Below are 14,302 nucleotides of genomic sequence, written 5' to 3'. Positions count from 1 at the left end.
GGATATCATCCAATGACTCCTTATTCAAGCCATCCCTAATGAATTGAATCTTATCTTCCCTGTTATCAGACATCATTCCTAAAGAACATGGGTTTTTATTGCAACTCATTCTGGCACACTTATGACAAGCAACAGAAATTCTTCGAGCTCGTCGTTTTCGTGCATAATTTCCTTTACCACAACCAGGCATGTATGCAATAAATTTTGGAGGTAACTCACCTGCCGATCGTACTTTAGCTTCGATTAACCAACGAATGTCAGCAGGTATGTTATTCCTCATGAGTAATCGCATGCGTTCGGACCGAGCTTTATAGATCGTAAGGAGGGCATTCTGAGGAAGTGAAGGGAATCGCTTGTGAAGTTTCGCTAGAATCTCGTTTCTGTGCATACCTTCACCTCAGAATATCAGTTATTATGGGAAACTGAAGTAACCGACTTGATTGCCACGGAGTATCGTTATCCGCCACTTCACCAGGGTAACAAACTAAAGCACACAAATAGAAAAACAAATTAAAACACACAAAGAAAATTAAAATCGTCCTCTTATTGAATTTACCTCAAGCTCCAACTGGATGTCGTAAACACTTCTCTCAATGTCTCTGAGTTGGCTTTCTAAACCTTCAACATAGGCTACTAACTCTAGTGGTTATAGAGCCCAAATGCGATGTGTTTTATAAAATTGAATCTGCCTTTTGAGATGAGTTTTGACACGTTGAAGTGGTTTAAGAATGTTCAGGAGGAACGGTCTAAGTAAGGTACTCATGATTAAAAACGATAAAAGAAAACTTAATAGTTAAACAAACACACTTATGCAAAAATAATTTCAATTAGCAGAAGAATAATATAAAGAAAGAAAAAAAAATCAAATCAACGAAAAAAAAAATCAATTCAAATCTGGTGGGTCACTCAAATTTATTTCGGTGTCTTCTCCATGTGGTTGGTATTCTAGATATGGCTTTAATCTTTGACCATTAACTTTAAACGTGACACCGTTCTTTGGGTCCTTAATTTCAATTGCCCCATGTGGAAAAACAGTATGAACAATAAATGGGCCAGACCAACGAGAGCGTAATTTACTTGGGAATATGTGCAAGCGAGAATTGAATAAAAGCACTTTCTGACCTGAAGTGAATGATTTTCTCATAATTTGCTTATCATGGAAGACTTTCATTCGTTGCTTGTAAATCCTGGCATTTTCGTATGCATCATTGCGAATTTCTTTAAGTTCTGCCAGCTGTAATCTTCTTTCTGAGCTGGCTTGCTGCATGTCAAAATTGAATTTCTTGATGGCTCAATATGCACGATGCTCGAGTTCCACAGGTAGGTGGCAAGCTTTTCTATACACTAGCCTGTAGGGTGACATCCCAATCAGGGTCTTGAAAGCCGTTCTATATGCCCATAAGGCATCATCAAGTCTTAATGACCAATCTTTTCTGTCCGGCCTCACCGTCTTTTCTAATATGTGCTTTATTTCTCGATTGGAGATCTCAACTTGGCCACTGGTTTGCGGATGATACGGGGTCGCCACTTTGTGTGTGATTGAATACTTTGTCAAAAGAGCTTTGAATGCTTTGTTACAAAAGTGGGCACCACTATCACTAATTATTGCTCAAGGGAATCCAAAGCGTGAAACAATGTTGCTTTTCAAAAATGCTATCACCACCTTGTGATCATTGGTCCTACATGGAATTGCTTCTACCCATTTTGATACGTAGTCAACAACAACCAATATGTATTGATGGCCAAAAGATGGGGGAAAGGGTCCCATGAAGTCGATACCCCATACGTCAAAAATTTCAACCACTAAAATTGGATTTAATGGCATCATGTTCCTTCGTGTAATGCTCCCCATTCGTTGACACCTATCACATGAAGAACATAAAGTGTAAGCATCTCGAAATATAGTTGGCCAATAGAAACCACATTGTAAAACTTTAGTCGCTGTTTTCTTAGCGTTGAAAAGGCCTCCACAAGCTTGTTCATGGCAGAATGAAAGGATATTCGGAATTTCACTTTCTGGGACGCATCGTCTAACAATTTGGTCTGCATAATACTTGAACAAATACGGGTCATCCTAAAAGAAATTCTTTATTTCTGCAAAGAATTTAGCCTTGTCTTGCTTGGTCCAATGCTCTGGAAGTTTACCTGTAACAAGATAATTAACTATATCAGCATACCAAGGTAATACTTCCACATTCATTAATTGTTCATCTGGAAATGACTCATTCAATGGTAATGATTCTGTAATTGTGTCAAAATGGAGACGAGAGAGGTGGTCCGCCACAACATTCTCTGTGCCTTTCTTATCTTTGAATTCCAAGTCAAACTCCTGCAAAAGTAACACCCAACGAATTAGTCTGGCTTTTGCATCTTTCTTTATGAGAAGATATTTAAGAGCAGCATGATCCGTGAATATAATTATTTTACAACCAATGAGATATGATCGAAATTTTTTCAATGCAAACACTACTGCTAGCATTTCTTTTTCAGTAGTTGAATAGTTCAACTGTGCATCATTTAATGTCATACTAGCATAGTAAATAACGTGGGGAATTCGATACTGCTCCTACTGCATAATCAGATGCATCACACATTAGCTCAAATGGTAAGCTCCAGTTTAGGGCCTGAATGATGGGTGATGATGTCAACAACTGTTTTAATTTTTCAAACGCCATAAGACATGAATCACTAAAGATAAAAGGTACATCCTTAGCAAGTAAATTGCATAAGGGTCTAGAAACTTTGCTAAAATCTTTAATGAAACGTCTATAGAAACCAGCATGCCCAAGGAAAGATCTTACTTCTCTGACTGTTTTGGGTGGAGGAAGATTAGAAATGAGATCCACCTTGGCTTTGTCAACCTCAATACCTTTGCTCGAAATGATGTGACCGATAACAATACCTTGTTTTACCATAAAATGGCATTTCTCCCAATTTAAGACCAAGTTCTTCTCGATACATCTCTGCAGAACTAGTGTTAGATGATGTAAACATTGATCAAACGAGTCACCAAAGACAGAAAAATCATCCATAAAGACTTCAAGGAATCGTTCCACCATATCAGAAAAAATGCTCAACATGCATGTTGAAATGTAGCAGGTGCATTATGTTGAGTGTTAGAAAATGCATATTTATAAAGGAGAAAACCGTCATTTTACATTTCAAGTCTTACTAACAACCCTTACTTTTATGTATTTAACCTTCTTGTGATTTAATTACATGTGTTTTATTTTAATTAAGTATTTTATGTATTTTAGGGGCATTATAGTCATTTTACAATAAAGGAGAGATCAGACGGCAAAACGGACATCACTTTTGAACTCAGGACGGTCGAAAACCTTAGGAGGAGCATAAAAGGAAAAATGACACTATTCACATGTACGGTACTATTCACGGATACGGTACTGTCTACGTTACTGTTCATGACACTGTTCACATAGACGGATCGATGACGTGGCATTGACCGATGACGTGACATTGACTGATGAGGTGTCACGATCCTGTTGGACTAAAATTCTTATATACTGTTGATGATGACGTGGCAGCATATTAGTGGACGAAAAATCTCGCGTACGGTACATGCATCACACAGGATTATTTTCAACCAAACTGCGTTACTGTTCATCCGGGTCAAACCGTGTTACTGTTCATCCGCGTGGTCAAACCGTCGACTGTTGACTGATGACGTGGCGCAATCCTGAGCGTCCAAACTGTTTTTAATCCGATGGCCATGATTTACTCCATGTATCTATAAAAAGGGGGTCTCTCCCCCCTAATTTGATATCTCTGAATCCAATTTTGGACTCCATTTTCTGTAATTCCCTCTCCATCTTGTATTTTCTTCGTATTTTAATAAATTTTCATTTTGCCCCTATTTCAATTATGAGTGGCTAATTTTCTTTCAAGCTTGGGTTGAAGGTAAAGTCTCAACATGTGTCATGGGCTTAATTTGGTAAATTTATTTTCTCTTCCCCTCTAGATTTTGTGGATATTTTGACTTCTCGTCGACAAATAATACTAATCTTGTCTAGTACCGCCTTGGTTTCACCGGCCCTCTAGTACAAGGTTATTATTATTTGGCACGATAAGCCCTTAGCACCATATTGATTAGAGCGTGGTTCATGAGGTGTGGATTCCCCCCTCATGATTTAATTGGCATTAATACGGATTATTTAGCCCATGATGCATGTTGATACGGATCCAGATACCCAAGTACGTCAATTTAATAGATTTTCTCTTCAATTTATTCTCTCCATTGCAATTCCAATTTTAGAATTTATTCTCGCCATTTTAATTTAAGTATTAGCATATTCCAAATCATTTCCACTATAAATCCAACTACCCATTTACAAAATTAATTCTATATATAATTAAAACCCATCTCCTCGTGGGATCGACACTCGTCACCATTAGTCTATACTACAATAGATTCGTGCGCTTGCGAGTACATTAAAATTTGCACAACAAGTTTTTGGCGTCGTTGCCGGGGAGGTAAGTAATTTTAATTCATAGAATTAATTTTTGTGAATAATTTCTTTTATTTGTTTTCTTGTATTTTTTTTATTATTAAAAAAAAAGTGAATCTACATTTAAAGGTTAGTATTTCTTTTCTTTTTCTCTTCTTTAAAATTCTGTAATTTAATTTTCAATTTATTTTTCTTTGTAATTTTTTTTTATCTTATTAATTTATTTTTAGTTAATTTATTTCACGTATTTGTTTTTGTGTATTTTTATAGAAAGGTTTTAATAGCGCAATAAGGTTAGTATCGTAATTTCTCCCTCTTATTTATTTTTATTTGTTTTGTTCCCATCTTTATTTTCATTTTATTTGTTTTGCATGCATGGTCGTAGGTCATTATTACCTAATCTTGAACCTATAGACTTTGAATTAGAAAAAACACTTCACACACAAAAGCACATTAAAAATAAATTTGAAATGGATTTGCAACCACAAGAGAGGCCATTTAAGGACTACTTCAGTCCCTTAGCTAATTTGAGCATATCATGCATAAGATACCCAAATGTAGCTGCTAGGAGTTTCGAATTAAAACCTAGTGTGCTAAATTGTCTCCCCACATTTTATGGCCTAGAAAATGAGGATCCATATAATCATCTGAATGATTTTCATGCCATTTGTCAAACTTTTAAATATGAAAAATTTTCAGACGATGATGTTAAACTTAGACTATTCCCATTTTCTTTAAAAGATAGAGCTCGTTCATGGCTTAATACATTGCCTGCTAATAGCATTGCATCATGGGAACAAATGGTTACAAAATTTTTGAATAAATATTTCCCAGTGTATAAAACCAATGCTATTCGCAGGGAAATCTCGGAGTTTACCCAGAGAGAGGACGAGCAATTTTTCGAAACATGGGAGCGATTCAATGGGCTACTCTTGAAGTGTCCACATCATGGGTACGAGAAATGACACCAATGCCAATACTTTTTGGAGGGATTATTGCCGAATGTGCAAGAATGGCTAATGGCAACAAGTGGAGGAGAGCTAATGTCAAAAAGTGCATAAGAGATTTGGGAATTCTTCCAGCGACAAGCGGATAATTCCCAACAACGGAGTCGATCACTCAGGAATACTAGAAGAATTAAGGGAGTAAATGAGGTTCACATTGGCGAATCAAGTTCAGAAATTAAAGAAGTCAAAGTGATAATTGAAGGTCTCTCTCGACAAATAGCATCGTTATCGACTGCTAAATCAACAGAGGCACATGACCATGACTCATACTCAGATCAAGCTAATACCATAGGTGTAATGAGAAAGCCATCGAATTACAACCCATACTCCAGCACATATAACCCTGGATGGAGAGACCACCCCAATTTTTCATGGTCTCAAGGATTCCAACAGAATGGACCAGCAGCTCCAGCTCCACCAATTCCTCAAAATCCTCAAGCCTCTCAGCCACCATTTAGACCATACAATCAGAACCAGAACTACACTTAGCCCAGACCATGGGAGGATGCATTCCAGAATTTCAAGAATGTTACTCACTCCACGATTGAGCAACAGGCAGACAAGTTTTATTTTCCTGTTGATTTCATTGTAATTGACACTCAACCAATACAGGATTCAAGGAAGCACATCCCCATTATTCTAGGCCGACCTTTCTTGGCAACTGCGGATGCTCACATTCAATGCAGGACTGGAAATATGCAGTTGTCTTTCGGTAACATGACTATGGAGCTGAACATCTTCAACATTGCCAAACAACCTCACAGTGCAGATGATGGAATTGTTGATGTGGATTTAATTGAAGCATTAGTTGATGATACTTTTGTTTCAAACCTTAGTGATGATCCTTTACAAACATGTTTAACTCACTTTGGTTTGGATTTTGATATTGACAAATCGGTCGATGAGGTCAACGCCCTGCTTGACTCAGCACCATCCATGGACACTAATAAATGAAAGTCAAGAGTTGAACAACTAGCACCATCAAAGAAGAAACTCATCCCATCATCAGAATCACCACCGAAACGCGAGCTCAAACCATTACCCAACACTCTGGAATATGCATTTTTGGGAGAAGAAAGTACTCTACCGGTAATCATCTCATCATCCCAAAATGATAAACAAAAAGGTAAGTTGTTGGATGTTTTAAAAGAGCACAAAGGAGCATTAGGATGGACCATAGCAGACATAAAAGGTATAAACCCAGTAGACTGCATGCATTACATTCACCTTGATGAAAATGCTAAATCTACTAGGGAAATGGAACGTCGGTTAAATCCTAATATGAAAGAAGTTGTTAGAACAGAAGTCCTTAAGCTATTAGATGCAGGTATCATTTACCCAATTTCTGATAGTTCATGGGTCAGTCCTGTACAAGTTGTCCCCAAAAAGTCAGGAGTTACAGTAGTTACGAATGCCGATAATGAATTGGTACCCACTAGAGTAACTATAGGATGGCGTGTATGCATTGATTATAGAAAGTTGAATTCTGTCACACGTAAAGACCATTTTCCTTTACCATTTATCGATCAAATGCTTGATAGATTAGCAGGCCATGAATTTTATTGCTTTCTAAATGGCTACTCAGGATATAATCAGATTCTCATAGCACCAAAAGATCAAGAGAAAACTACTTTCACTTGCCCTTTTGGCACTTTTCCATATAGGAGGATGTCATTTGGATTATGTAATGCACTTGCTACATTTCAACGATGCATGCTAAGCATTTTTTTTGATATGGTTGAACGATTTCTTGAAGTCTTTATGGATGACTTTTCTGTCTTTGGTGACTCGTTTGATCAATGTTTACATCATCTAACACTAGTTCTGCAGAGATGTATCGAGAAGAACTTGGTCTTAAATTGGGAGAAATGGCATTTTATGGTAAAACAAGGTATTGTTCTTGGTCACATCATTTCGAGCAAAGGTATTGAGGTTGACAAAGCCAAGGTGGATCTCATTTCTAATCTTCCTCCACCTAAAACAATCAGAGAAGTAAGATCTTTCCTTGGGCATGCTGGTTTTTATAGACGTTTCATTAAAGATTTTAGCAAAGTTTCTAGACCCTTATGCAATCTACTTGCTAAGGATGTACCTTTTGTCTTTAATGATTCATGTCTTGTTGCGTTTGAAAAATTAAAGCATTTGTTGACATCATCACCCATCATTCAGCCCCCAAACTGGAGCTTACCATTTGAGCTCATGTGTGATGCATCTGACTATGCAGTAGGAGGAGTATTAGGACAAAGAGTTGATCGAATTCCGCATGTTATTTACTATGCTAGTATGACATTGAATGATGCACAGTTGAACTATTCAACTACTGAAAAAGAAATGCTAGCAGTAGTGTTTGCATTGGAGAAATTTCGATCTTATCTCATTGGTTGTAAAATAATCGTGTTCACAGATCATGCTGCTCTTAAATATCTTCTCACAAAGAAAGATGCAAAAGCTAGACTAATTTGTTGGGTGTTACTTTTGCAGGAATTTGACTTGGAATTCAAAGATAAGAAAGGGACAGAAAATGTTGTGGCGGACCATCTCTCTCGTCTCCATTTTGACACAATTATAGAACCATTACCATTAAATGAGTCATTTTCAGATGAACAATTAATGAGTGTGGAAGTATTACCTTGGTATGCTGATATAGTTAATTATCTTGTTACAGGTAAACTTCCAGAGCATTGGACCAAGCAAGACAAGGCTAAATTCTTTGCAGAAATAAAGAATTTCTTTTGGGATGACCCGTATTTGTTCAAGTATTGTGCAGATCAAATTGTTAGACGATGTGTCCCAGAAAGTGAAATTCAGAATATTCTTTCATTCTGCCATGAACAAGCTTGTGGAGGCCATTTCAGTGCTAAGAAAACAGCAACTAAAGTTTTACAATGTGGTTTATATTGGCCAACTATATTTCGAGATGCTTACACTTTCTATTCTTCATGTGATAGGTGTCAATGAATGGGGAGCATTACACGAAGGAACATGATGCCATTAAATCCAATTTTAATGGTTGAAATTTTTGACGTATGGTGTATCAACTTCATGGGACCCTTTCCCCCATCTTTTGGCCATCAATACATATTGGTTGCTGTTGACTACGTATCAAAATGGGTAGAAGCAATTCCATGTAGGACCAATGATCACAAGGTGGTGATAGCATTTTTGAAAAGCAACATTGTTTCACGCTTTGGATTGCCTCGAGCAATAATTAGTGATGGTGGTGCCCACTTTTGTAACAAAGCATTCAAAGCTCTTTTGACAAAGTATTCAATCACACACAAAGTGGCGACCCCGTATCATCCGCAAACCAGTGGCCAAGTTGAGATCTCCAATCGAGAAATAAAGCACATATTAGAAAAGACGGTGAGGCCGGACAGAAAAGATTGGTCATTAAGACTTGATGATGCCTTATGGGCATATAGAACGGCTTTCAAGACCCTGATTGGGATGTCACCCTACAGGCTAGTGTATAGAAAAGCTTGCCACCTACCTGTGGAACTCGAGCATCGTGCATATTGAGCCATCAAGAAATTCAATTTTGACATGCAGCAAGCCAGCTCAGAAAGAAGATTACAGCTGGCAGAACTTAAAGAAATTCGCAATGATGCATACGAAAATGCCAGGATTTACAAGCAACGAATGAAAGTCTTCCATGATAAGCAAATTATGAGAAAATCATTCACTTCAGGTCAGAAAGTGCTTTTATTCAATTCTCGCTTGCACCTATTCCCAGGTAAGTTACGCTCTCGTTGGTTTGGCCCATTTATTGTTCATACTGTTTTTCCACATGGGGTAGTTGAAATTAAGGACCCAAAGAACGGTGTCACGTTTAAAGTTAATGGTCAAAGATTAAAGCCATATCTAGAGTACCAACCACATGACGAAGACACCGAAATAAATTTGAATGACCCACCAAATTTGAATTGATTTTTTTTTTCTTTGCGTTGATTTGATTTTTCTTTCTTTCTTTTTATTATTATTCTTTTGCTAATTAAAATTGTTTGTGCATAAGTGTGTGTTTATTTTACCATTAAGTTTTCTCTTATCATTTTTAATCATGAGTCTCATACTTAGACCGTTCCTCCTGAACATTCTTAAACCACTTCAACGTGTCAAAATGCATCTCAAAAGGCAGATTCAATTTTGTAAAACACAACGCATTTGGGCTCTACAACCACCAGAGTTAGTAGCCTATGTTGAGGGTTTAGAACGCCAACTCAGAGACATTGAGAGAAGTGTTTACGACATCCAGTTGGAGCTTGAGGTAAATTCAATAAGAGGACGATTTTAATTTTCTTTGTGTGTTTTAATTTGTTTTTTTGTTTGTGTGCTTTAGTTTGTTACCCCGGTGAAGTGGCGGATAACGGTACTCCGTGACAATCAAGTCGGTTACTTCAGTTTCCCATAATAACTGATATTCTGAGGCGAAGGTATGGACAGAAACGAGATTCTAGCGAAACTTCACAAGCGATTCCCTTCACTTCCTCAGAATGCCCTCCTTACGATCTATAAAGCTCAGTCCGAATGCATGCGATTATTCATGAGGAATAACATACCTGCTGACATCCGTTGGTTAATCGAGGCTAAAGTACGATCGGCAGGTGAGTTACCTCCAAAATTTATTGCATACATGCCTGGTTGTGGTAAAGGAAATTATGCAAGAAAACGACGAGCTCGAAGAATTTCTGTTGCTTGTCATAAGTGTGCCAGAATGAGTTGCAATAAAAACCCATGTTCTTTAGGAATGATGTCTGATAACAGGGAAGATAAGATTCAATTCATTAGAGATGACTTGAATAAGGAGTCATTGGATGATATCCTTTTGTCTCTTGAAACGCATCCCAGTGGATATGTGCAAGGAGCGATTCTCCAGTTATGGCCATTATTCCAGAAAGAGCATGCACGATATAGTCTCGGGAATCTGACTATAAACGACCTTGTTTGCCAGTTTATAAGAAAACTGGATAGGAAGCCTATCCTCGACCCATAGAGGGCGTTCAAGCCGTTTCTGGACGTAAAACCAGAGGAAGATGTGAGCCACAGTCGCAACTACCTGTAAATATCCTTTTACTTTATTGTTATTTTATTTCACTATTGTCTTATTGTTTGCATTATTGTCTTTAATAATTTTATTACTGTTTGCTTTTTCCTTTTTACTGTTTTCTTTTTGACTTGCGAGCCACGTGCTTTACACGTTATTTGACACTAACATATTACCTCATACACAACTATGACCCACTATCACCGAGACTCTTAAATGTGATTTCTTTTTGGTCAAGCACTCACAAATTGTTTTTGAGAAGTATCACAATGTCAGCTACTCCCAATAGACAATTCAAGAACATTTGTGTGCTTTCTGGATTTACATATGGCAAACATAAAGAGTTCGTTAAGGCAGCCATAGATCTTGGTTGAAGCATAGCAGCGAGAAAATTACACTTGGTGTATGGAGGAGGTAATCGAGGGTTATCAAAAATGGTCTCAGAAGCAGCTTTTATCAGAGGAAGTCAAGTGTTAGGCATCATCCCAAGAGTCTTAAAACCATTGGGCAGTTCGTCTGACTCATCAACTGGAGAAAAGTTAGTCGTCTCAGGTATGCAAGAAAGAATAATTGAAATGCTTAATCATGCTGATGCTTTTATTTTCCTTCCAGGAGATTTTGCAATACTAGAGGCACTTATCACGCTAGCATCTTGGGCCCATCTGTACATCCACCAAAAACCCATCGGTTTGTTAAATGTCAATAACTTTTATGATGGCTTTATCGCATTTCTTAACCATGCAATAAAAAACTATTTCATTCCTTCTAATGTGAAAAAACTTTTTATTTGTGCTCACACTGCTAATGAGCTACTTGATATGTTACAAGCTTATAAACCGGAGCCAGACCCCTGGACCTTTGTGTTGGAGCGCCCAAATAATGATGGTAACAGTAGCGGCAGTAAGAAGTACAAATTAGATTTAACTCTCCGCTTGTAAATATTGTTTTCTGTGTTGCACCACCCAGGTGATGTCTTCTAAACTCTACTTCTTTCCTTTCAAACATTGAGGACAATGTTTCGTTCTGATTGGGAGGAGGGAATAGTCGACAATTATGGAATTTTGGTTAAATTTTTACTAATTTTTGTTGTAGAAACTAACTGTTGCTAACTTTTTGTGTCGAAGATGGCTGAATATGGAGTGTAGTGACTCTAGAAACACATCTTCATCGTAAAAAAAAAAAATTAAAAAACTAAAAAAAAAATTTCAGACATTTTCTTTTTCTTTATTATGTTTTTATGTTTATTTTTCTTCTTTTTAATTTCTCCTCTATAAATATACATTTTCCAACTTGTGAGTCGAAGATGGCTGAATATGGAGTGTAGTTCCTCTAGAAACGCATCTTCTTTAAAAAAAAAATATTTTCATTTTCTATCATTTTACGTGTAACTTTTCTAATTAGTTTTTATGCATCATTTTCACATTTCTGCATGCATATTTTCCTTTCATGTTTAGAATAGGTTGGGGGGTAGAATGTTGTTTAAAAAAAAAAATTTTGTGATTTGTTTTAACATTGGATGACATGATTAATTTCAAATTTTAGTATTTGTATTATCTTTGGTCTTAAGTGATGTTACATTATGTTTGCTACTCTACATGTTGATGTCGGAGACAAATATGAGTTGCTTGAAGGAATGAACATGTCATAATAAGTACCAAGTGAGTTTTTGAGCCTATTATTTTTCTTGGAGAATAACCCTTTTGCCCACTCTTTATACAGCTTAGCAGTTTATTATTTTACACACGATCTCTAAATTGCTTTTGAGTTAACCCTTAAAAAAATTGTAAAATAAAAAAAAAAGAGAAAATAATGTGTGTTGTTATATTGGGAGGCCCATCTAACTAGTAGATATGGATGATTATTTAGAACCCTAAAAGACGATGGAAAGGCCATCTTTGATCCGTTTGAGCCTTTCTAGCCATCCCTTTTATTAAATATCCATAGTTAACCCTTTTGAGCCTTTAAAAAAAAAAAAAAACCTTTTCTTTGTCAACTTATCATCTTGACCCACTCCGATTTAGAGTATTACCCGATATCTTATAAGTTCCATCACCTATTTATGTTTGAGAAAAATGTAAATAATTATTTTGTTCAGTGAAGTTATGCCAAAAAAAAAAGAGAAAAAAAACAAAACAAAAGTTGTTGTTTCAAAAGAATAAAAATAAAAATAATAGGTGAAATCCACCTTGCAACTTCCAAAAAAAAAAAAAATTCTCTGCATTTTTCTCAAACATACACTTTGTTTTCCTTCTTTCCCTTCTTTGTTAGCCATGTCCCTAGCCTACGTTACGTCCTAATAAAAGTCCTTCTTGATTTTAGGGAACTATAGTTTGAAGTAGAAGCTAGTTATATGGGCTAAAAAGATGTAGTGATGCATAATAAAAAAAAAAAAGATAAATAAAGTGGGTTGACTAGCATTTTTGTTTGACTTGAGTTCGTATTATTTATAAGCTGAGGGCATATTTCTTTCATCTTGGTGAGAGCATGTGATATCACTTTTTTATTATTTTCTCTCTCAATTACCATTCATTGGAGTGACTATTTTTATTGGTTTTAATTTCTTTGTGAGAGTGTCACTACTTTCAGTGAGATTTTGGGGTTTGACATGTCATTCTTGAAAGTAGCTATGACAAAGTCTACTAGGCTGATTCATGTGGATGGTTGATGTGGGTGTGATGTTGCTTTAGACTGGAGATAATGCTTATACTTTTATTTGATTGCTATCATTAATCTGACGGAATAAATACGAGTGTTTCTATTAAAAAAAAAGAAATTTTTTTTTGAATTTTAATTTTGTTTTCGCTTTATTTGCTAGGGACTGGCAATAAGCTGGTTGGGGGGTGTGTTGAGTGTTAGAAAATGCATATTTATAAAGGAGAAAACCGTCATTTTACATTTCAAGTCTTACTAACAACCCTTACTTTTCTGTATTTAACCTTCTTGTGATTTAATTGCATGTGTTTTATTTTAATTAAGTATTTTATGTATTTTAGGGGCATTATAGTCATTTCACAATAAAGGAGAGATCGGCCGGCAAAACGGACATCACTTTTGAACTCAGGACGGTCGAAAACCTTAGGAGGAGCATAAAAGGAAAAATGACACTATTCACATGTACGGTACTATTCACGGATACGGTACTGTCTACGTTACTGTTCATGACACTGTTCACATAGATGGATCGATGACGTGGCATTGACCGATGACGTGGCATTGACTGATGAGGTGTCACGATCCTGTTGGACTAAAATTCTTATATACTGTTGATGATGACGTGGCAGCATATTAGTGGACGAAAAATCTCGCGTACGGTACATGCATCACACAGGATTATTTTCAACCAAACCGCGTTACTGTTCATCCGAGTCAAACCGCGTTACTGTTCATCTACGTGGTCAAACCGTGGATTGTTGACTGATGACGTGGCGCAATCCTGAGCGTCCAAACTGTTTTTAATCCGATGGCCATGATTTACTCCATGTATCTATAAAAAGGGGGCCTCCCCCCCCTAATTTGATATCTCTGAATCCATTTTTGGGATCCGTTTTCTGTAATTCCTTCTCCATCTTGTATTTTCTACGTATTTTAATAAATTTCTATTTTGCCCCTAGTTCAATTATGAGTGGCTAATGTTCTTTCAAGCTTGGGTTAAAGGTGAAGTCTCAAAATGTGTCATGGGCTTTATTTGGTAAATTTATTTTCTCTTCCCCTCTAGTTTTTGTGGATGTTTTGACTTCTTGTCGACAAATAATATTAATCTTGTCTAGTACCGCCTTGGTTTCACCGGC

The 14,302-nt window shown here is 36.7% G+C and overlaps 1 non-coding gene across 1 annotated transcript; it reads right to left on the bottom strand.

The window, feature by feature from the left end:
* Nucleotides 1-5,317: 5,317 nt before the first annotated feature.
* LOC112098687 lies at nt 5,318-5,421 on the bottom strand. The gene has a single exon (XR_002905796.1). It is a non-coding gene; the product is annotated as a small nucleolar RNA R71 (small nucleolar RNA).
* Nucleotides 5,422-14,302: the final 8,881 nt, after the last annotated feature.

This window comes from Citrus clementina, unplaced genomic scaffold (genome assembly GCF_000493195.1).
Source record: "Citrus clementina cultivar Clemenules unplaced genomic scaffold, Citrus_clementina_v1.0 scaffold_5, whole genome shotgun sequence".
Lineage (NCBI taxonomy): Eukaryota > Viridiplantae > Streptophyta > Magnoliopsida > Sapindales > Rutaceae > Citrus > Citrus x clementina.
The sequence above is the reverse complement of the archived record's forward strand: the minus strand, read 5'-3'. Positions and strand labels throughout refer to the sequence as shown.